This window comes from Alexandromys fortis, unplaced genomic scaffold (assembly GCF_014885135.2).
Source record: "Alexandromys fortis isolate MF-2015 unplaced genomic scaffold, M_Fortis_MF-2015_v1.1 scaffold_121, whole genome shotgun sequence".
Lineage (NCBI taxonomy): Eukaryota > Metazoa > Chordata > Mammalia > Rodentia > Cricetidae > Alexandromys > Alexandromys fortis.
The window spans coordinates 2,557,068-2,579,208 of NW_026068037.1; the positions used below are offsets into that span (position 1 = coordinate 2,557,068).

The window sequence follows — 22,141 nt, forward strand, 5'->3', positions numbered from 1 at the left end:
GATCTGGAGTGTAGGCCAGCCACTGGCTATTCACAGTTAAAATTCACTGTTCTGACTTCAGGTACATTTTCTCCTACATCCCTCTGCCCAATCCCACAGTCATTTAATATATGAGACGTCCACTGTCATACTCCTACATGTATTTCTTGATTACCACATTCTGTATGTATTCTTCAAAGGAAATATAATTAAATAACTATTCCTCCTATATGAGAGAAGGCACTGGGAAACCAAAGAATGGATTGTATACAAATTAGTGAAACTGATGAATTTTCTGGGGTTGCTTACAGAATCATAGGCAATTTAAAGGCAACCCAATTAATTACCAGGAAGTCTCCGGAGCAACTGACAGGCAACAACCTCTTACGAGTCCCACCCCATCCAATTGTTTTACCTTTTATATAATCTTAAGAAGCAGAAAGTCCTCAAGAGGGTTTCATGAACCTTGTGAGCCTCCTCTTCCTTCCTATGAGGGTACAGAGGGCTTGTACTCACTGAGAGGCACTAAGAGAACCAGGAATGTTAATCACATAGGGGTATCTCAATGATGGAAGAGATAAAAATCAAATACCTGCATTCCATCCAGAAAGTTGAGAGTGGATTTTGTTAGCAACCTGATGACCTTTTTGTTATCTATGGAAGAAGACCTCACCCACCTTTTGCTAAAGAGACAGATACCACCCAAACTCCCCAGAATAATTACTCCAGACTCTTCACTCCCTAGAACATTACCCATCTGGATCTAGGGAAGAAGTCACATGTACTTTATGGCCTGCTGACATCTGTGCTATATCAGTCAAAGAGCATTCTACATTCTAGGCCTTTCAGCTATAGAACATACCTTTATAGTCACATGCACTTTGAAAAGAATTTCTATGTAGCCACACCTCATGCTTTATTGTGTACCTAGAATTGGAATGATTGTAGCCTGTAAACCTTTTCCAAATTGTACTGTGTTTTAAATAGGCTGACAATGAACCCTCTGACAAGAGACTCCCCAAAGTCTGATCCAGGTTGACAAAGTCAGTCTGCATCTGGTTTTTATTCTTGTCTTTGCTTCCCCACATGGATACCTTCAGGGACCCGTGTCCCTCAGTTAACAAGCCCAACACAGTAGAGCGTCCATGCACAATGGTAATAATCATATACAACTAGCAATACATTTAAAGCTACTGGCCAAACATTATTGCAAATAATAGAGTTCTGTGTGATTATTTAGAGTCAAGCCTCTGCCAGGAGACATACTTTATGACAACAGCAAAGGAGAAAGGAGGACGGAGCACAGATTTGTTCATCATGGCAGTTGCTTCTGGATCAGATTCAACCAGAATGTTATAAATTTAGTATGTCAATAGTAATGTTCTTATTAACCAAAACCAGACAATTTTAAATATACAAAAGGAAATGAATAGTTATCAAAATAATTCAGTCCAAAATAAAACTAGTCAGAAATAAAAGATACAGAGGAAATTAAGGAGAAAAAGGTATAATGAAATAGCATAAGAACAACTAGAAAGAAGAAAACAAACTAGTAATTACACAATTCAACAAAAACTCACTTATATATGTACACATATGTGAATACAGAGTGAAATACATGAGAGAGAACACGAAATACAACACAAAACTATACATTCACCTCAGGCATGCACAGAAAATTCTCCAAGAAAGACTATTCTAAGAAAGACCATATGTTTACTACAAATTATGTCTCAATAACATAGAAAGGCTGAACTCATACATAGCATCTGTTCTGGGTACAAAGAAATAAGCTATCTTCAATAACAGAAGGAAAATTAGAAATTAGATAAATGTGTGGAAATATATAAAGAACTCAAAAAAAATGGTCATCAAAAGAACAAATGATCCAATAAAAAAAAATGGAAAACAGACCTAAACAGAAATCTCTCAACAGAGGAATCTAAAATGGCTGAAAGACACTTAAGAAAATGTTCAACATCCTTAGTCATCAGAGAAATGCAAATCAAAACAACTCTGAGATTCCATCTTACACCTGAGAATGGTCAAGATCAAAAACAATGATGACAATTTATGCTGGAGGGTTGTAGGGAAAAGGGAACACTTCTGCATTGACGGTGGGAATGCAAGCTGGTACAGCCCCTTTGGATATCGGTGTGGCGATTTCTCAGAAAATTAGGAAACAACCTTCCTCAAGACCCAGCAATACCACTTTGGGGTATATATCCAAAGGATGCTCAATTGTGCCACAAGGACATGTGCTCAACTATGCTCATAGCAGCATTGTTTGTCATAGCCAGAACCTGGAAACAACCTAATGCCCCTCAACTGAAGTATGGATAAGGAAATGTGGTACATTTATACAATGGAGTACTACACAGCAGAAAAAAATAGTGGCATCTTGAATTTTGCAGGAAAATGGATGGACCTAGAAAACATTAATTTGAGTGAAGTAACTCAGAAACAGAAAGACAATTATCACAAGTACTCACTCATAGGTGATTTTTAAACATAAAACAACAACAACAACAACAAAAAAAAAAACAGCTTACAAACCACAATCCCAGAGAACTTAAAACAACAATGAGGACACTAAGAGACTTACATAGATCTAATCTACATGGTAAGTAGAAAAAGACAAGATCTCCTGAGTAAATGGGGAGCATGGGGACCATGGGGGAGCGTTGAATGGGGAGAAAGGAGAGGAGCAGAAAAAAATGTCGAGTTCAATAAAAATCAATAAAAAAAAGACATTGTTCACTTGCAATAAACAAATTTCAAATCAAAAGCTTAGCTTTAAAGACTAAAAGAAGAGCTAGTTTAAGTTAATTCCAAAGGAAAGAAAAAATGAAAAATTAAGAAATTAAAGAAGATCAACAGAAAGAATGAACAAAATCCAAAGCTGGTTCTTCAAAAGAATGAATAAAATTGGCAATCTCTAAAACTGGTTTATAAAGGGGAAGCAGGGGCAATAAACTAGAATCATCAGTGAAAATGAAAGCATTATTACCAATCTTACAAATTTAACATGGACTGCGAGAGAAAATAATAAATAACTAGTAACAAGCTAGATAGCAAATATGAATCAACAAATCCTTAGAAACACACAAATTTTACTTAACAAACTCATACAGGAAAAAATTCAGTAAACCTGTTATAACCAAATTTAATCCATATTTTTAACATCTCCATGAATGTAAAACCCAAACCAAAACATGTGACTTCACTGGTGATCTCTATTAAATGTTAATAGAATCTGACTAGTTTCTTTCTAATTTTTCACAAAATTTAAAAGAAGGAAAATACTTCCATGGCTCATTCGATAAAGGTAGCATTATTCCTGGGGGTGGAGCTCTGATGATTACAGTACTTGCCTAGCCTGTGCAAAGGCCTGTATTTGATCACAAACATTATATAACTCAAGCTTCATAGAATATACCTATAATCCCAGGACTGGGAGAAGTTAAGGTCATCGTCAGCTACATAAATACTAGGCCTACCTGGGCCTCAAGAACCTCAACAAAGGTCTAACTGCTCCCATATTCCCAAATATTGTTTATAAATGTTCTTTTACATTTAAAGGGGGCTATACTATAGAGATTTGCATGGGTGTAGATCTTGATTTATTGATACAAATTTAAGGCCAATTTTGTTTTATGTATATGTATTTCTGATCTTGATAATGGTATTGTGTTTGTGCAGCTCATTTAAAAATGTAATGTATAATTAAGAAATATATGTTAATAGTTAATCATCAAGCTTGTAGTCATGTTAGTTAGATTTTCTAGATGTATAGAGATATATTTCAGTTAGATAGGTATTCTTCAAATCTTTAAGAGACCTTCAGAATATGGCATTTAAAATGTTTTAAAAATTTAGGAATTTTCATGACAGTGAGACACATGTGCTCTTGGTAGCACCAATCTACTTCAAGAGAAGGTTGGGCATTAAACAGGCTCCTTATGAAGTTGGTTAGCCATTTGGGCAAGAAACTGCTCTTGCCTGGACTGCTTCACTGGACATGCAGAATCCACAGAGAAATGACTGCTGAACTTGCCTAAAGGTGAGATGATCCTTTGGGTTCCTGCTTCATAAAACAGTCTGTTCTGCAGGACACAGAAAAAAAGGGACTGACAAACTGCCAATATAGGTGAAACTGACTTTAAAATTTCCTGCTTCATGGAAAAAGTCTGCTGGACACTATCAGCCTGTAGGCTAAAGATGGATGCCCCAACGGTACAGAAAAACTTTGGGTGACTGTACAGGCAGTGAGATGTCTCTGTCAATTTTAGAGTTTTGGAAGTTGCTTGCAATGCACTTCCTGTTTATTTAGGTAATATAATATCCTATGGAGTTAAAGAATTTATAGTTATAGTTTTCCTAAGTTATAATAAAAGATTATGTCTACTTATTGTAGACATACTTACTGTAGTTCTTGCTTGATACCTGTTTTATTATATGTAATTTTACTATGTTAAAGCCTTCCTTTTTGTTTAAACAGAAAAGGGGAAATAGTGTAGTAGGTCCTTCTGTTTATGTGTTGCTTTCACTGGTTAATAAAGGAACTGTTTGGGCCTATAGTAGGGGAACAGAGCTAGGTGGGGAAAACTAAATGGTATGCTGGGAGAAAGGAGGCAGAGTCAAAGAGCCACCATGGAGCTGCCATCAGAGTAAGACATGCCAAATCTTGCCAGTAAGCCACTGCCACATGGTGATAAGACCAATCAAGTGCCTTAGGCAAGCTACTGTTAAAAGATACAGTGTTACTAAGCTTTACAATATTCTTTCCTTTATGAATCTTTTATGAATCAATTAATCTACATATGCCTCCATAAGTCTTTGGTACCAGCCTTGACTACTCTTCTGACCTCTAAACTTGAATTTTTCCTCTTCTACAGTGTGTATGACAGAAAGAAACCCATTATGGCTCAAAGACCAAATTCACGTTCCTATTCCAGAACACGTGGTCTCAGCTAACAGTTATTGTAGTCTTAGACATCCATGCAAATAAATCTGGGCTCCTTAACTTCTAACTACCTATTCCAGGCCTAAAATTAAATAAACAATTTTTGTCAGCTTTAACTTCTTTTCCTTCCAGTTAAAAGAACAATTGATTTGAAACAGCATAAATCCCCTCCCTTAATTCCTCTTGTTTACAAACAGAGATCAAGAGACTCAAACTCTAAAATATAACATACTGTCTCCTTTTCCAAGCCCTTGGGTAGTCTCTCATGAAATAAATTTCAACTACCTCTTCTTAATATCATTTTTCAGTCCTGTCAGTTACCAAATGGATTCAACATTCTTCCAGCACACTCCAGAGTTCATGTCTGGATGTTCTGTCTTAAATTTTTTACTATTCAGCAAAATGCCTCATTCTCTAAGACCTAAAGGCTTTTGTTATTCTCAAAATATATAACTTTCCTCACATTTGAGATGCCACCAGACTGTAATATGTTTACCAATTTTATGGCAGGCAGTGGTGGGTGCATGCCTTTAATCCCAGCACTTGAGAGGCAGAGGAAGGCGGTTTTCTGTGAGTTCAAGGCCAGCCTGGTCTACAGAGCAAGTTCCAGGACAGCCAAGGTGTCCCACAGAGAAATCCTATCTTGAAAAAAGAGAAAAGAAAAAAATATATATTTACCAATTTAGAAATAATAAAATGATGGAAACATATATCTCAGACATAATAAAATGCAATTTCTTTCTTTAAAGTATCAATTCAGTGTTTATATTTCATGTTTCTTTTTAATGCCTTTTGTATTGTGACTTAATACTTACTGTCAACCTCCTTTATATTATAAACGCTTAGGGATCAAAATTCTCCCATCTATGATTCTGTAAAAATTAGACTGCAAACAAGATGCCAATAAATCACTTAACCACAAAAGCCTGACAAATTGAGTCCAATACCTGGAGCCCATGTAAAGAGGAGAGCCCCAGCTCTACAGAGCTGTCCTCTACCGTTCACACGCATACTTGACACACATTAGTAATGTTTTAAGGGCAAATGCACATATGGAGTCACACAGACTGTGAAAACACAAGACCTGTATAAACAAGCTAAGTCCCACACCTATCTATCCTGAGAGTTCCTGGTAACTGATAGCTGCTAGGAGAGGGAGAGCTGGTTTTCTTTAATGGTGTGACACTGAGTGTATCAACCACAGTCCAGGGGCGGTTCTATGCTCAGCCAATACAAACTGGACTCTGTGGCTTTATTTTTTGTGGGTTTTTTAAAAATCTTTATTTTTAAGAGAGACAACATGAAGTTGGGTAAGCAAGGAGGTAGGATCTGCGAGAAGCTGGGGATGTGTATATATAATAAAAAGATATATGAAATTCTCAAAAATAAAAAGAAACATTATTTTTAAATCATCACTCGAAAACATTAACAACGGTAATAATGGTGGTAGTGGTGGTGGTGGTGGTAATGGTGGCCCCAGACCAACCCTATCTTAGTAACTAATAAAAAATAATAATAATTTATTAAATTCCTCTAGGATTGATGTAATAGAATCTAGATTTGAACATATAAAAACAGGGAGAATGGGAAGAGATCAGATAGACCAATTGACACCTATCTCACTTATCAGAATAAATTAAAAATATACATTAAAACCAATTTGTGAAATGGATCTCATTCAAGTGTAAGATTTTGTATTTTAAAAGATATGTTTACTAAACTTAAATGTCATACTGCAAATCTGTCACTCGTCAGTATCAGAAGCTACATTACAAAATTTTCTACATTAGAAAAATTTCTACATTAAATTTCTACATTAGGAAAATTTCCTCAAACTCCTGTGAAATTACTGCATCCCATCATACAGAAGTAACATAGTTAACTAGCTCCTAATAACACACTCTTCCAAAACTCTGCCAAGGACACTAAATAACAATTGGTGCTTCTCATTCCTTCTTTAAAAAAGTTAAGAGTCTGCCTGTCTCTAGGCCTATCATAGGGAGTTTTCAAGAATATCAGATTAACCAAGAAGTCATGTGCAACTTGAAAACAAAATAGCATTTGCCCTCTTCTTTAAAGTCACATTATTTAATCATTCTGAATTTCCAAATAACATAGGAGAAGGGAGTAAAAAATTAGGGCACAGACTGAAAAGCCTTACATTAGGAGGTTCTTAGATTAAATGAATAATTTAAGACATAAAAAGAAGAAACCATTGAGAGTTTATGCCTACCACTCTTACACCGCCTGAGCTATTTTATATAACTGTTTTCCAATTTACAATTCAGCACTCCTAAACTCATCTTCAGCTTGAGATCAGAAATAATCTGGACTCAACTTTGCTCGGCAATCCTATCTTGCAAGCTACCACCAGATGCTCTAGCTGACCCGATTCAAGTTTTATATACCTGCTTTAAATTTGTTGCGGCTTGTGTGCCTTTGATAATGACTGCCCTTGTTCCAGCAAAGTCCTTCCTTTTGCCTATTTGCCAACTCTTGAGCTATCCTTCAAAGCATGGCTCAAGTTTCCTGCCAGCTGAAGGAAGCTCACAAACTCCAAAACTGGATCACTCCTTCCTCCCTTGAATTCTGACAAAACCTCATTATGCATCTCTTATCACACACTCATTAGAAATGAAAATTACCTCTTTTACAATTTTCTCTTCCCACAACTTTGAGTGTCACCAAACCAAGAGCCAATTTTCATTTCTATAGTTTATCTAACTATAAGTGCCAGTCAGTAAATACCTGAACTGAACATAAGTGCTAGTACTCATATCTAGTTTTAGATAATTATTTCTTTCCACTGCTTAAAATTATATAGTAACCCAGACTTGTGCCTCCAACTACGCCCAGCCTCTCTACTCTAGGACTGACTATCAACAGCTGCTGCTCCTCTGGGTCACTTCCTCCACACACCAATTAAGGTACCACTTGTACCACCGATCCCATGTGCCTCCACAGAGAGCCCATGCTTGCCCTAAAACTAGGTGGGAGACGTATATTCCTCTCCAATTGCAGTCCACCCACCTGAACTAGCTCCCCCAACCCTGTCCATTTTGCACCAAGACCCAGCCTAGTGAAGTCACCAGCTCCTTCCCTCCATACAGCTTCCTCAATTGCCAGTATAACTGGGGTCCCACATCCAGTGTCCAGGCCTCGTCAGGTTAGCCACACCCACACCACCCAACCTCCAGGCTTAGATCAAGAGGCAAACACACACCAGCACATGTCCCTGTGTCTACTAGACTTCACACCATCTACATTATATCCAATTTTCAGACCCAATCTGACCCACATAACCTGTGCTCTGTCCCACTCAATCGTGACCATATCAGACAAACAATATGAAAGAATAAAGCAGTATACACCACCATCACCCCAAAAATCCACAAAACATATAAAAATGCTCTCCTGTGATAATTACATAGATGAACCTAGGACACAAAATTTAAAAAAAAAAAAATTATAAATTTAATTGAAGAGTTTGAGGATAACACAAAGAAAAAAAAGAACTAAAAAGAGAATGAACCCTAAAGAGAATAAATGTCTAAGCAATACTGAACATGGGATGGCATGGAGACAACCATCATTAAAGAGCACCACTGAAGAGAACACATCATGAAATGCAAGCAGAACAACTCAGCAAGTTCTATCCTACTATCTGACAAAATAAGACTTCAAACCAAAACCAATCAGAAAAGATAAAGAAGGATGATTTAGTTTAATCAAAGAAACAATTAACTAAGAAGACATTACAATACTAAACATATATACACCAAACTCTGGTGCACCCAACTTTAAAAAGATATTACTACTGAAATTAAAGACACAAAGGAACATCCACCTTTAAGATGGGTGGTTTCAACACTCCACTTTCTGAAATACTTAGAATACACAAACAAAGTTCAGATACACATCAAATGGATCTAACAAATAGCTACAGAATATTTCACCCAAACACCAGAGAATACATATTCTACTCAGCAGCCCATGAAGTTTCATATCTTGGGACACAAAACAAATATTAGGAAACAACAGACATTAATGAAACAGAAACAAAGAAAAGGGCAAAGAATCAATCGATCTAAAAACAGGTTCATTGAGAAGATAAACAAGATCAACAGATGCCAATTAACCAAAAGAAAGACAACACAAATTAACATAATCAAAAATGAGTAAAAAAAAACATTACAATGGACACCAAAGAAATTTAGAATATTATAAGGAAATAATTTTTTAAAAAAATATGTATACCATTAAACAGTAACAGAAAAATAAGAAAGTCTTCTGGCAAAAAAAAAAACAATAAACAAACAAATAAATAAATAAATGCTGAGGCTAAGGCAGATTCAGAACAGAATTCTACCAGATTCTCAAAGAAAATAAATATACAGCCAAACAAAAGGAGCACTCTGAAACGTATGAAGCCAGGAGACATTAAAGGATTACAAATACCAAAAGAAGTCAAACTATCCTTATATGCAGATGATACGGTATTACACATAAGACATCCCTAGAAATGTCTAACAATTTCATCAAAGTGGCAAGATATAAAATCAAGTTACCAAAAAAAAAAAAATCAAAGACCTAATAAACATGCTGAGAAAGGGAGACACACTCCTATTCACAGTAGCCTCGAAGAAAATATCTAGGAATAAATCTAACCAAAAAGGTAAAAGAACTCAACAACTAAAACTTCAAATCTCTGAAGAAAAAAAATGGATCAAGATACTAGATAGGAAACACATCGATATCCCATACTCATCACTCAAACTTAAAATTATGAAACTGACCATTCAAAAAGCCATTTACAGATTTAATACAATCCAAATCAAAATCCCTACTTCATTCTTACAGAAATAGAAAAACATCCCTAAAATGCACATAAAATCAGAAAAGACCTCAGGTAGCCAAAGCAATCCTGAGCAAAATAAGCAATGCTTGAAGAACTCCTTTCCAGATTTGAAGATGTATTACAGAGCTATAGTAATAAAAGCATTATGGCTAACTAGCACAAAACAGACTGATGCAACAAAATAGAAGATCTAAACCTGACTACACATAACTACAGTCATCTAATATTTGACAAAGATTCCAAAACCAAACAGTGGAGAAAAGACCACATCTTCAACAAATGGTGCTTGGAAATTTGGATATGCAGATGTAGAAGGATGAAATTAGACCCATACCTATCACCTTGCACTGTGATGCCTGAAATACTGCCAGAAGAAAATATAGACAGCATGCTATCCATGTGTAGGGAAGAATTTTCTGAACAGACTCCTTTGCTCAGTAATTAAGGCCAACACTGACAAGAGGAACCTCAAAACCAAAAGCAGCTGAACAACTAAGGAAATATCCAAGCAAGTGAAGAGAAAGACCACAGGGTGAGGGAAAGATCTTTGCCAGGGATACATTTGGCAGAGGATTAATACCCAGCACTCAATAAGCATAGGGTTTAACAAATAAGCCATTCAAGAAACAGGATATGGATCTGAGCAGAGAGTTTTCAAAGGAAGAAATAAAAGTGGCTAAGAAATATCTTGAAAAATTTTTCATCATCCTTAAAATTGTGGCCAATAGATAATCCTCACTAACTATTAAAGGACTGAACTAGTGCAACCACTCAGAAAATCAGTGTGGAGAATTCCCAAAAAGTTAAAAACAAGTCTTTCATAAGACCAACTGTATCACTCTTAGCATCTGTTTAAAGGACTCAACATTCTACTCCACAGATACTTGCTCAGCCACATTCACTGCTGCTCCAATGAGAAACTATTCTGTTGTAAAGTAATAGGAAATTGTGACATTTTCAGGTAAATCAAACCAGAAATTATACTGAGGCGACCCAGCCTCAGAAAGACAAATGCCACATGTCCGTCCTATCTCCTCTTCAGTTCCTAGCTCCAAATCTTCAGATATAAGTGCAGTTCTCACTTCTCACCAAAGAAACGTCTCTTTGCAGCAGCAGACAGACCATCATGGAAAACAACTGGTTAACATGCAGAGATCAACTGTTGCTCAGCACAACTTTTATACCTAAGAATCAAGGAACTGCTGTGGCAAATGCTCTTGCACACTGTAAAAATCTGTCACTCATTGGTTTAATAAAATGCCGATTGGCCAGTAGCCAGGCAGGAAGTATAGACAGGGTGATCAGACTAGGAGGATTCTGGGAAGACGAAAGGCTCAGTCTACTGTTGCAACCCAGACACTGAGAAAGCAAGATGAGAACGCTGTACTGAGAAAAGGTACCAAGATGCGTGAGTAAACAAAGATAAAGAATTATGCGTTAATTTAAGATGTAACAGCTAGTTAATAATAAACCTGAGCCAAACAGTTTATAATTAATATAAGCCTCTGTGTGTTTCTTTGGGACCGAGTGGCTGCAAGATCAGGCAGGACAGAAACTTCCATCTACAAGGAACATTTTAGAAAAGGAGGCAGAAATATATATTGCACAGTCAAAAGACTAGGAAATCTGCTGTAGGACTGCTGAAAGCTGGCTAAATAAGACCTGTGTAAGTACATCACCAATAGATATATCATCGTGGAAGGGGAAAACCCCACAGAGACCTAACCCTAAACAAAGAACTACAAGCAATTAAGAGACATTGAGAGTGGAAGAAATAGACTTCACCAGAAACGAGGACCCTAATTCTTTATCCAATATCAATCAAAATCATACACACAAATAACACTAGAAGGTCAGAAAGCTGTACTTGTGTGTATGTGTGTGTATGCACATGAACACATGTATAAAACAGTAATTTAAAAAAGAGGCCATGAACTTGAAAGGGAGCAAAAGGGAAGCAGAGGGTTATGGACAAAGTTGGAGGGAGGAAAGATTATATTTCAAATTCAAAATCCATAAAAAATATATGTATCCTAAATTCTCGTTAACAATTTGTGTTACACATACATACAGATATATTGATGAATATTATACACCACCAAGAAAACTGCTGAGCTTTCAAAATCATTCCCAAGATTTAGCCTGTGCTGCTCAGTGTCATGGGCAATTGCTTTTCTCTAGCACCTCTAACCGTAGGCAAAGATGTGGTCAGTGAACAGGCAGCTCTACAGTCATTAATTCTCCTCTTTCCAAATTCTTGGGGCACCCCTGGCAGGTACTGTCTCTTCCAGAACCCCAGTTTCATTCATACTGTTTACCCCCTGATACATACAACCCTACTATGACGGTTACTTTTAAATGTCAACTTGCCAAAGCCTAGAATCACCTAAAAAGATAATTCGAATGAAGAATTCTCTCAGTCAAGTAGACCGTGGGCAATCCTATAGAGCATGGTCTTGTTAACAGACATAGGAAGATCCAGCACTTTGTGGGTGGTGCATCCCATCCACTGGACCCTGAACTGAGTAAGAGTAAAGAATGTAGCTGAGTAACAGTGTAAGAAAGCTGGCAGAGGAAGAGCATTCATTTCTCTCTGCTCTTCAACATGCGTGTGATATAACTCCTACTTGACTTCCTGGACAAATTTAAACCTAATAAAGTTGACGTCTTATCACAGCAGCAGAAAGGAAACTAGTTTGTTTCCTCCCAGAGCCATGGCTTCTGTATTTGGATACTGCCTCTCATCTCTACTCCAGACCTAATGGGAGTATAGACACTTCTTTCTATGGCAAGCATCTCAGCTGTTTGTTCATAGCCCCCTGTTTGGTTACTGACCAATTCCATTATTAGTGAACTTAGTTCTTGGATTAACTTTCCTCTGTTGAATAATCTCTTAAAGTTACTATTTTCTAGAAAAAAAATGAATTCTCAACTGGGTGTGCTGCACCAATCCTGTAATCTCAGCACTTGGAAGGCTGAGGAGAGGCCAGAGGGTTACATAGTAAATACCAGGCAGATCAAAGCCACAGAACAAAACCCTGTCTCTGAAAAACAAATTAACAAACAGAAAGAATGCACTGAATATAATTCAGCATAGTGAAGTATTAAAAACTTTCAAGTGAAGACAGCTTATTATACAAAAAACATTATTCTGAACATAGATACATAGAAAATCAGCCCTTAAATTCTTAAAAGTAAAAATAAAGAATCTAACATTTTATTCATAGCAAAATATTTCTCACTAGGATGAAGTCTTTACTCAGCTGCAATATTTGCCTGAATTAAATCAATCACATACAATAAAATTGTCACTTTTTTGAGACTTACTTAGTAGAGGGGAAAATTGGAAAGATTATGGGATTTGGAGTCACTGCAGGCCAAGACATCTGTTCAGAGGAAAAAAATGTTAAGGACCTCCTGTCACTGACTTATCATTCAAATCCATAAAACTCAGGACTTTTTTAAACTCAGTACTTTTAAAAGATAAACTGAACTAGACTATTCAGTTAAAGCCACGTTTATCCAAACACTTCAATACATTTGCTTAAGATTATAAAATAGCAAGGTAAAAAAAGAGTCACCTTAAACATATGGGATACAATGCTAACAACAGATTATTACATAAAAGACTTCATTCTTTTTTCAATAATTCCTACCAAAAAAAAATCCTAGTAGAATAAGACTGATAGAATAATTCACTCTCGCCGGGTGGTGGTGGTGTGGGCCTTTAACCCCAGTACTTATGAGGCAGAGGCAGCAGATCTCTGTGAGTTCAAGGCCAGCCCAGTCAACAAGAGCTAGTTCCAGGATAGGCATCAAAGCTACAGAGAAACCTTGCCTAGAAAAACAAACAAACAACAACAATAATAATAATTATCTCTCTGCCTTTCATCTCAGTACTTGGGAGGCAGAGGCAGACTGATCTGAATTAGAGGACAGCCTGATCTACAGAGGAAATTTCAGGACAGCCAGGGCTACACAGTGAAACGAAATAGAAGGAGGGAAGGAGGGAGGGAGGGAGAAAGATCATTTTCTGTCCATATTGTATTCAAGAAACAGGGCAGTTCCACAACAGAAAGAACATGTATTATTTTTCTTCTGAATAAAGAGCATTTCTTAATCTCTGAATGCATGGTCTTGATCGCTACAAAACAGTATTTTAAAATCCCATAAATGTACAAATTAAGATCTAAGGTCAATTTGAGATTACAGACACTGAAAGAATGAGAAATGTAAAGAAACAGATATCTACCATTATTAATCAGGGTCTGCTGAGCATAAACTTCCAGACATTTATATAAACAACTTATTTCATTTAAACTTTATGAGATAATTTTATGAAAATGTTATACATATTTTCCAAGCTATCTCACTAATAAACAACAGAATCAGAATTTCTAGTCAGTAGTGTCTGTGTCTAGATAGTAATGCTATTAACAATTCTCCCTTCTTTTCTCTAGAATAAGATGCCCTGTGGTAGTATCAAAGTAAAATAAAACTTTTTTTTTACAAAACAACTTGAGACCTAGTTAGTTTTTCAAGAGTCTTTAATATCAAGCTTTCAAATAACTAACATAACTAATAAAAATTGAAATCACAGTTTTAATGAGTCTATGTTCAAAGTTCTATAAGTAAACAGACTATAAGGATCTATTATGTAAAGTTCCTAAGTGATTCCCAATTAATATAGACTTCTTACTGATAAAGACTCAAAAATTAGATCAACATCTCCAAGCCATGCTCCTGCCCACTTCTCTGTGGGCTGTTCACCATATGCTCAAGGATTAGCCTTGGTGCTCTTCCTGCTCAACCATTCTTACGAGCTGGTTAACAGTACATGAAAACAGCGTAAAATGCTAAGCAACTGTCCACGATCCTTGTTAAATTTTTCACATCTGCTTTCTAGTATCTACAGTGGCACCAATATTTTACATACTACTCATGTCAAACAACAACAACAAAAATTAATACCATATCAAGGAATAAATGATATTTTACAATCACGAGCACATAACTAAAACAAAAATTTCATAATAACCACATTTATATTTACTGCACATAATACATTTGATATTTTCTAATTGTTTAGAAAATCAGAGTAGCAACCCACTAAGCTGATCTCACAAACACTAACCTACAATTAGAAGAATGTTGCTCTCCTTCTAACCCCACTAAGGAAATATTGATGGAACTTTAGTGTTTGACTTCTGTCTCTCTACAGTGAAGGAGATAAAGGACAAGGAGGGGAAGAAAGGAGAAACTCTTCTCTAGCACATCAGAAGAGCTAATTCATCAGCCCTTCTAACACAAAAGATCTGGAATCACGTTAACCATTTTAATTGTACACAACTTGGTACAGTCATAATTTTTGACCAATTTCACCACCATATTCTGACTTTTATCTCAAACAAATTGTAATAACCAAATAATTCCCAATGTCTATTTTAGGCAACTCTTTACTGATATTTATAAGGTTATTCTGTAATAGGATAATGAACTCACATAGCCATTGATCAAGGCTCAACAAATTATGAAATTCTGCATTGTTTAATCCACAAAACCTGTTATCTCACCTCACCCATACAGACTTAAACATGAAAACTATAGATTCTTTCCATCTAATCACAGAGGTGTTATTACAATATACATACAATAATTTCTTGTCATCTTGAGATGCTGCCTTTTTTTTTTTTTTTTAAAGACAGGGCTTCACTATGTGGCACTGGTTGGCCTGGAACTCACTCATTATGTAGACCAGGCTGGCCTATATCACACAGAAATTACTCTGTCTCTACCTCTCAAGTGCTAGGGTTAAAGACAACCACTATCATGCCTGGTAAGATGCTGCAATTTAGAAATACAATCAATTAAACTATGGAAAAGACGTGCTGTCAGGAAGTTCTTCCGTGATTAAATAGTACATTACTTCTAAATAATTTATTAATAAACTGATTTTATAATGGATGATTAGCCAATACGAAAAGAACTACAATGTTTCAAATTAAAGTTTTACAGAGATTTCTCCTGTATCACCATTGTTGTAAAGCCATTGAGCCAATATATTAGTTAGAATGTCAAAAATAGGATGTTTCCTTAGCAGAACACTGTAAAAATAATCTAGGAATATTTATGATTACCATTATTCTGCCTAAGGAATCATGACTAATTAGAAAGGTCTATTTTTCAAGTATATTTTTTAATAGATTTTTGTTTGACCTAAATGTCAGAATTACAGAATGTGAAGATATAACTTCACAACCCCCCCAAAATAGTATTTGTTTTACAAAACAGTTGAAGAAATACATGAAAAATACTACAAGCAATAATAATTTCTCATTTCAGTTCACACAACATACACTACCATTCTAGTGATCTACCCAAACTGCTCTAGATATACATAAAGCATCACTATTTAGATTAACAGAGAATGACACAAAAAGAGTGTTGAGGGAAGGGGGATATATTAATTTATAATAAAACATACTATTCAACTTAAAATATAATCCTTTACTCATGGGTTAGCTTTCCTACTTTTTTTCAGGGTTCAAGTTTGTTAATGATCAACGGTCAGTTTTTATTGCCTTTAACAGTCAAATGGAAACTCAGTAAGTTGGTTAAACTCTAAGTCTAAATATGAAGAAAACAAATATAAAGTGATAAATACAAAGAAATTTAATCAATATCTCAAAGCTAAGCATTGGGATAAAAGCATAGGAAAAAAAAGTGATCATATGAGTTAAGTATGAGGGGAGAAGGAGCAGACGTATGTGGGACATGAAGGACTAAAAAATTTCCCAAGTCAAAGCAAAGACAAAACATTTTACACTTAGCAGTGACAGAAGAAACTTAAGAGATTGGGACAGCAAATATATGCAAACAAGCACAAGCAAAACACAGCTTTCCAAGTGCATGTACTCATCTCACTCGGAGAGAAGCACAGGCACTGAGGCTTCTCGGTTTTTACAGCTAAGGCTTTTCATTTTAGAAGAAAACAAAGAAAATAAAATAGTGACAATTTTTACTTTTAAAATGAAAATAAACCTCCTAATCAGCAATACAAAGAAAACTCATCAACTTTCTTTCTAAATAATAATAAGGCAGTTATACAAGATAATTAAGTCAACTAGTCAGAATTCAGCTTAGTATTAGCTATGTAAATCAGGAATGTGATTTACCATTCCAGTTTGTTTCCTTAGTTGTGAAGATAAAGTGAATTAAGATATGTAATATGTTTAGAATATAAAGCAGCAAGTTAAAGTAATAACTAAAATTCAGGTTATAACAATTATAGGACTGGAAGTAGTAAGACTTTCAGAAAGTTGTTTAAAACTTAACTACTTAGCTTGTGCAAGGGCCCTACATTCAATTCCTTGTACCATAAAAAATAATAGTACAACCATCTTATGTATGGAAAGCATAGGATGTTATATGGAACACCTTAAACTCAATTACATTATAAAAATTACACGAAGAGAAGAAAAGTTGGATCCAGTTAGAACACCCTTTGTGTCTCTCAAATGTTTAGAAAAGTCTGCTTCATATCTCGAGAATACACTACCCAATTGAGATATCAGACACTGCTTTTACCAATAAATACACTTTCACCCAGCATTACATGTGGACTCAAGATTCCTAGCCTATGTCTTACTAAAACTCAGCGACCTGGGGAGCAAGTTTTTCAAGAAGTACACCAAACTGTTATAGCAAAATATAAAAGACCCAAAGCAAAAACGTGATGCGGGCATCACACACATACAGAACATGGAATTTTGTACTTTTCCTTGCCCTGAATTCCAGAGCTGGCTCACTCTACTTCACCCTTCACTGAGCCTTCCTATAACCAGGCCATCTCTAGGTCCAGGCATTACCTACATCTTAGGTATAGAACAGGGTCTTTCTTGTTCAGCACCGCTGCATATGACGTCTACTAGCGTCCCATTTTAACAAGAACCCGAGTGAGCCAGGTTTGACCAGTACTCTCTAGCACACTGCTGCATTCCTTTACAAATTCAAAGACAACATAAAAGCGCTTTTCTTTGCCACTGAATTCAAAGGTTTCTTTTTCTATGTTGCCTACAATTGATGCCTTCTGTGCACAGCATAGCACTAATAATATCTGGTTTTATGGATTATATTTTGATGTACTACACACACAAAAGGGGTTACATTTCAGTCCAATCAGTTTAACATGTAATCTGCATGTTAAAGTTTCTGGATTCCGTTCAACTCAAAGTTGAGAAATGAGATTCTTCAGAAAGCGATTGCGGGGGGGGGGGGGGAGGGGGGAAAGGTAAAAAAAACCGTAAACTTCAAAAACTACTAAAAAGCTGAATTAGTTAATAACTTAAAATACTTAAACTCCTTACTATTCATAATTAGTATTGACCAAACTCTAGTTCGCTTTTGCACAGAATGTTTGGAAAGATTAGTATACTTCCAGAAAAACAGGAGGAGGGCAACTTTCACCATAGTTTTCGGAGGTTCCTGACAGGCCTCGAACTTTCAAGCTGGTGTGAATACTTAAGAAGCGCTACAACAAACGAAGGCTGCAGGGTTTCTCTCTTCAGAGGCTGCTCGTCCCAGGGCACGAGCAGCCTGACTTCCGGCCTGTGAAGGAAACGTGCTGCTAGGGCTGAAATGAACAGGGGAACCAACCGAGGAGGAAGTGGGGCTGGCGGAGCCATCCGGCTCTGCCCGGTGGCTCCGGGGCCTCGGAGGCCTCCAGCGGAGCGGGAGAGCGGACTGCGGAGCTGCCTCGCCCGCCCGCCCACCGCCGCCGCCGCCGATCGAGCCTCCGCCCGCCTCCTCCCCAGCCCGCGCCGAACCCACGGCCGAGCGAGCGCGGAGCGGGTCGGCCGCGGCCGCCTCAGGCCTCAGGGCGGCGGGACGGACCCAGCGAGGGAGGCTGAGGGGAGGCCGGGGAGGGAGCGACGGCGTGTGCGGCTGGCCCGGGAGGACGCCGGGGAGGCGAGGCGCTTTTTCACCGTTAGCTTCGTGATCGTGATGTGTTTACCTGTGCGCAGCAGGGCTCCCCAGCTCCTACTCCCTGAATCCTCCTCCCCTCCTTCCTTTCTCTCTTTCTCTCTCTCTCTCTCTCTGTCTCTCGCTCGCTCGCTCGCTCGCTCTCTTTCCCCCTCAGTCTGCCGGGCTCTCTCGTGGAACCTGCCGGCCCGAGCGGCAAGAGGAGGGCGGGAGGTGGCGGCGGTGACCAGCGGGCACGTGACCACGCTCGCGCCGTAACGGCGTCCGCCTCCCGCCGCGCGCCCTCCCGGCGCTCCACCTCTGCTACCCTCGCGTCCCGGGCCGGTGCGCAGGCGCGCGGCCGAGCCTGGGGCGCGCGGCCGAGCGGCCGGGCTCGCGCCAGGCCGGGGATTCCGGCGGGCGCCCGGCGAGGAGGCAAAGAGCACGCCCCGGCCCAAGGCGCTGCCCGGGCCCAGCCGGGGTATAGGAGCCGCAACCCGAACCCCCACGCTCCACCAGCTTCCCTGAGAGGGACTGGCGAGGAGGGAAGTCAGCCCTGGGAGCGTCCTGGGAAGCTAGCGCTCCTGCCTAGGAACTCACATTTCCTTGTCACCTGTCAACGGCCTTCCCTTCATCTTTGGTCTCCAGCCATAGACATGCTGACTGCTCCTGCCACCCAACTCTGTTGGGAGAGACTCATTCGCACTTGGTGAAGACCTTTGTGCGAACCCAGAGATGTTATTTTTCTAGCAAGCCCACGCCGGTAAAACCACGTAGGCTTTATCTTTTCATACCCTAAATCTAGTCTCCCTAACCATCTTAATGACTGACAGTTTTGGCAGAACACAACACCCTCCCTAGCTTATCACTCTCTGCCCTGCGTAATCCTGACATAGGGTTCCCTTTAACCTCCAGCGCTGGGATGCTTGTGTTTGCTTCTCCCATAGGAAAACATCTGAGTGATAATGGTAATTAAAGTGGCAGTTTTATTTTTTAAATGTATCTCTTTTATTAGTCTATCTTTACAAAAAAAAAAATTCAAAGGGAAATTGGTTGTCATGTTCAGAGTAAGGAAACCGAGGCACAGAAAGATCAGAAGTTAGCAAGCTTCCAAGGAAGGAATACCATACCACACTTCACACAGGGAAACACTTTTTTTTTTCTAATGCCCTTGCGGTAGCAGAAACTGAGCAGGTTGAATGGGGTAAGTTAGTACTTCTGGCTAGATGTAATCACGGCTGATAAATAAAATGTAAAAAAAAAAAAAATAGCCTCACTGCAAGTTTTGGCTAAACTCACATTCCATTAGTCTGATGATTTCTGAGAGGGCAGAGAAACAGGACTAGCCACCCAATCCTATGTGAGGATGTGAGGATGCATCCTACGAAGAAACAGCAGAAGCTGGTAGCCATGTAATGGAATTCTGCATGTATAATGGACTTTTCTCCAGCCCCACACACCTCATCCAGAACCTCATGGCCTCCCTGACGTCCTGCGGTTCTTCCACTCCGCTGATGTTACTGGAATTTTAGGGGTCACCAGATCACACAGGAGACATCTGTAGCAAACCCCTCTTGAGGGTCTTAGTCTCATTCATAAAATAAGAAAGGACTGCAAACTCAAGGGCAATGCTATTGGAGTTTAAAAGAAAAACTCCAAAGACGATACTCTGCAAAGCCATGCTGCTTCTTGGGAGGGGATGAGGAGACACACTGTAAAGCTCAGCTGCTTCTCAGGAGAAGGTGAGAAACTAAGGAAAAGAGTGGGCAATCTGTGGTGGTTTGAATAAGAATGGCTCCCACAGGCTCATACATTTGAATGTTCAGTCATCACGGAGTAGAACGGTTAGGATAAGAAGGATTAGAAGATGTGGCCTTGTTGAAGAAAATGTGTTCGTAAGGTCTTGTTTGAGGCTCTCTCTCTCTCTCTCTCTCTCTCTCTCTCTCTCTCTCTCTCTCTCTCTCTCTCTCTCTCCTCCCCCATCCATGCTTCTTGCCACGATGGCAATGGACTAAACTGACACTGGAAGCGAGTTGCTCTGGTCATGGTGTCTCCTGACAGCGACCAAATGCTGACTAAGGCACCACTGAAGCTGGCACAGAGGGCAGATACACGACCAACAAGCAGCTGCATAGTAAGGAGGGAGCAAGCACAAAGTGCTGTGCAGAGACGCGCAGGGTGATAAGGAAAGCATGCTGGCGGGGGGGGGGGAGGAAAGAAGAACAGGAAAAATATCATTTTTCTGAAGAGCAGGCTGACTTAATAGCTACACAGCTGCAGCCCTGTACAGGGGACTGGGATTCTAAGACACGAACAGATCTCAGCGAAGAACTTGTTACCCACCTATCTCTCTAATTTAACTCATAGTGACTCCAGCTTTTAAGGGTAGCCCCTACCCAAAAGAAGGGCCCAGGCAGCTGGCATATTAGATCTCCAGGCCTGAGAGCACATTGCCTTGATGTGTAAGTTTTTCTCTAACACTGGCAACAGGCACCCAGCTTACCTACTAACATGTGACACAAGAAAACCAGACATGAGAAACAGCCCGGCCATCCCAGTGACCTGTCCTGCTCGTTCTGAGACTGGCAGGCCCACTTGACCTCACGACATGCAGCTCCATTATCCTTTAGAGCACAATAGAAACTAAGGAGCCAGCTTCTCACTGGCTTGTTCTTTATTCCCTCAGAAATTGTCTGTAAGAGCCCAGTCTACTGCAGTAAGGCAGAGAATAGCCCCACAGGCTCAGTCTTAAGTGCTTTAAGGGGAAAAAAAGATAACCTTACAAAAAAAAAAACTAAACTGATGTCAGGAGCAGTATCTATATGAACTCTTCATCTTGGGTGAAGCAGCGTGAAACACAAAGAATTGCAAATCGTGTTTAGGAACTGTGGAAGCTACAGGGACCACCCTTGACTCTGACTTCTAAGCCTTTATGAGCACTCAACATCATTCATTCAAGCCAGGCTAACATGCTAATAAATATACATCCTGTATGTATGGGACAGCATTGTCCTCTGGGAAGGGTGAGGTTTGTGGCTTTCTCTTTTTTAAGGTTTTATCATTTATTGCTGTTTTCACAATAAAACTTGGTGCATTCAGTCCCGTTTTTGTTCTCTTGTTTCTCTGAGGACCTGAAATGAAACACACCCTCATTTTGTCCTTTGTCCCATTTTCACACAACAGCTCCAAGACACAGGGCTGGCTCCAGAGACAGCTTAACTCTCATTCTAGTCAGGGAAAACAAAATTGACATTATTTTTTAGAATGCCTACCAAAAAAATGAAAATAAAAATCTGAAACCAAAAATGGATTTGTATGTAGTGTCTGCATACCTATGTGTGATAGACTTCTGGCTCCTCCCCTTCCAAATCTATTTT

General features: G+C 38.7%; 1 protein-coding gene across 5 annotated transcripts in view; it reads right to left on the bottom strand.

The window, feature by feature from the left end:
- Positions 1–19,044, bottom strand: part of Tbc1d5 (TBC1 domain family member 5) — a 429,722-nt gene extending 410,678 nt beyond the window's left edge. For 2 of the 5 annotated variants that reach the window (XR_007595848.1, XM_050165067.1), the window contains exon 1: positions 18,817–19,043. The gene's annotated coding sequence lies outside the window, so the exon portion shown is untranslated. Of the gene's footprint in view, positions 1–18,816 lie in introns of all 5 variants that reach the window. The other 3 variants (XM_050165069.1, XM_050165070.1, XM_050165071.1) reach the window with 2 other exon arrangements.
- Positions 19,045–22,141: the final 3,097 nt, after the last annotated feature.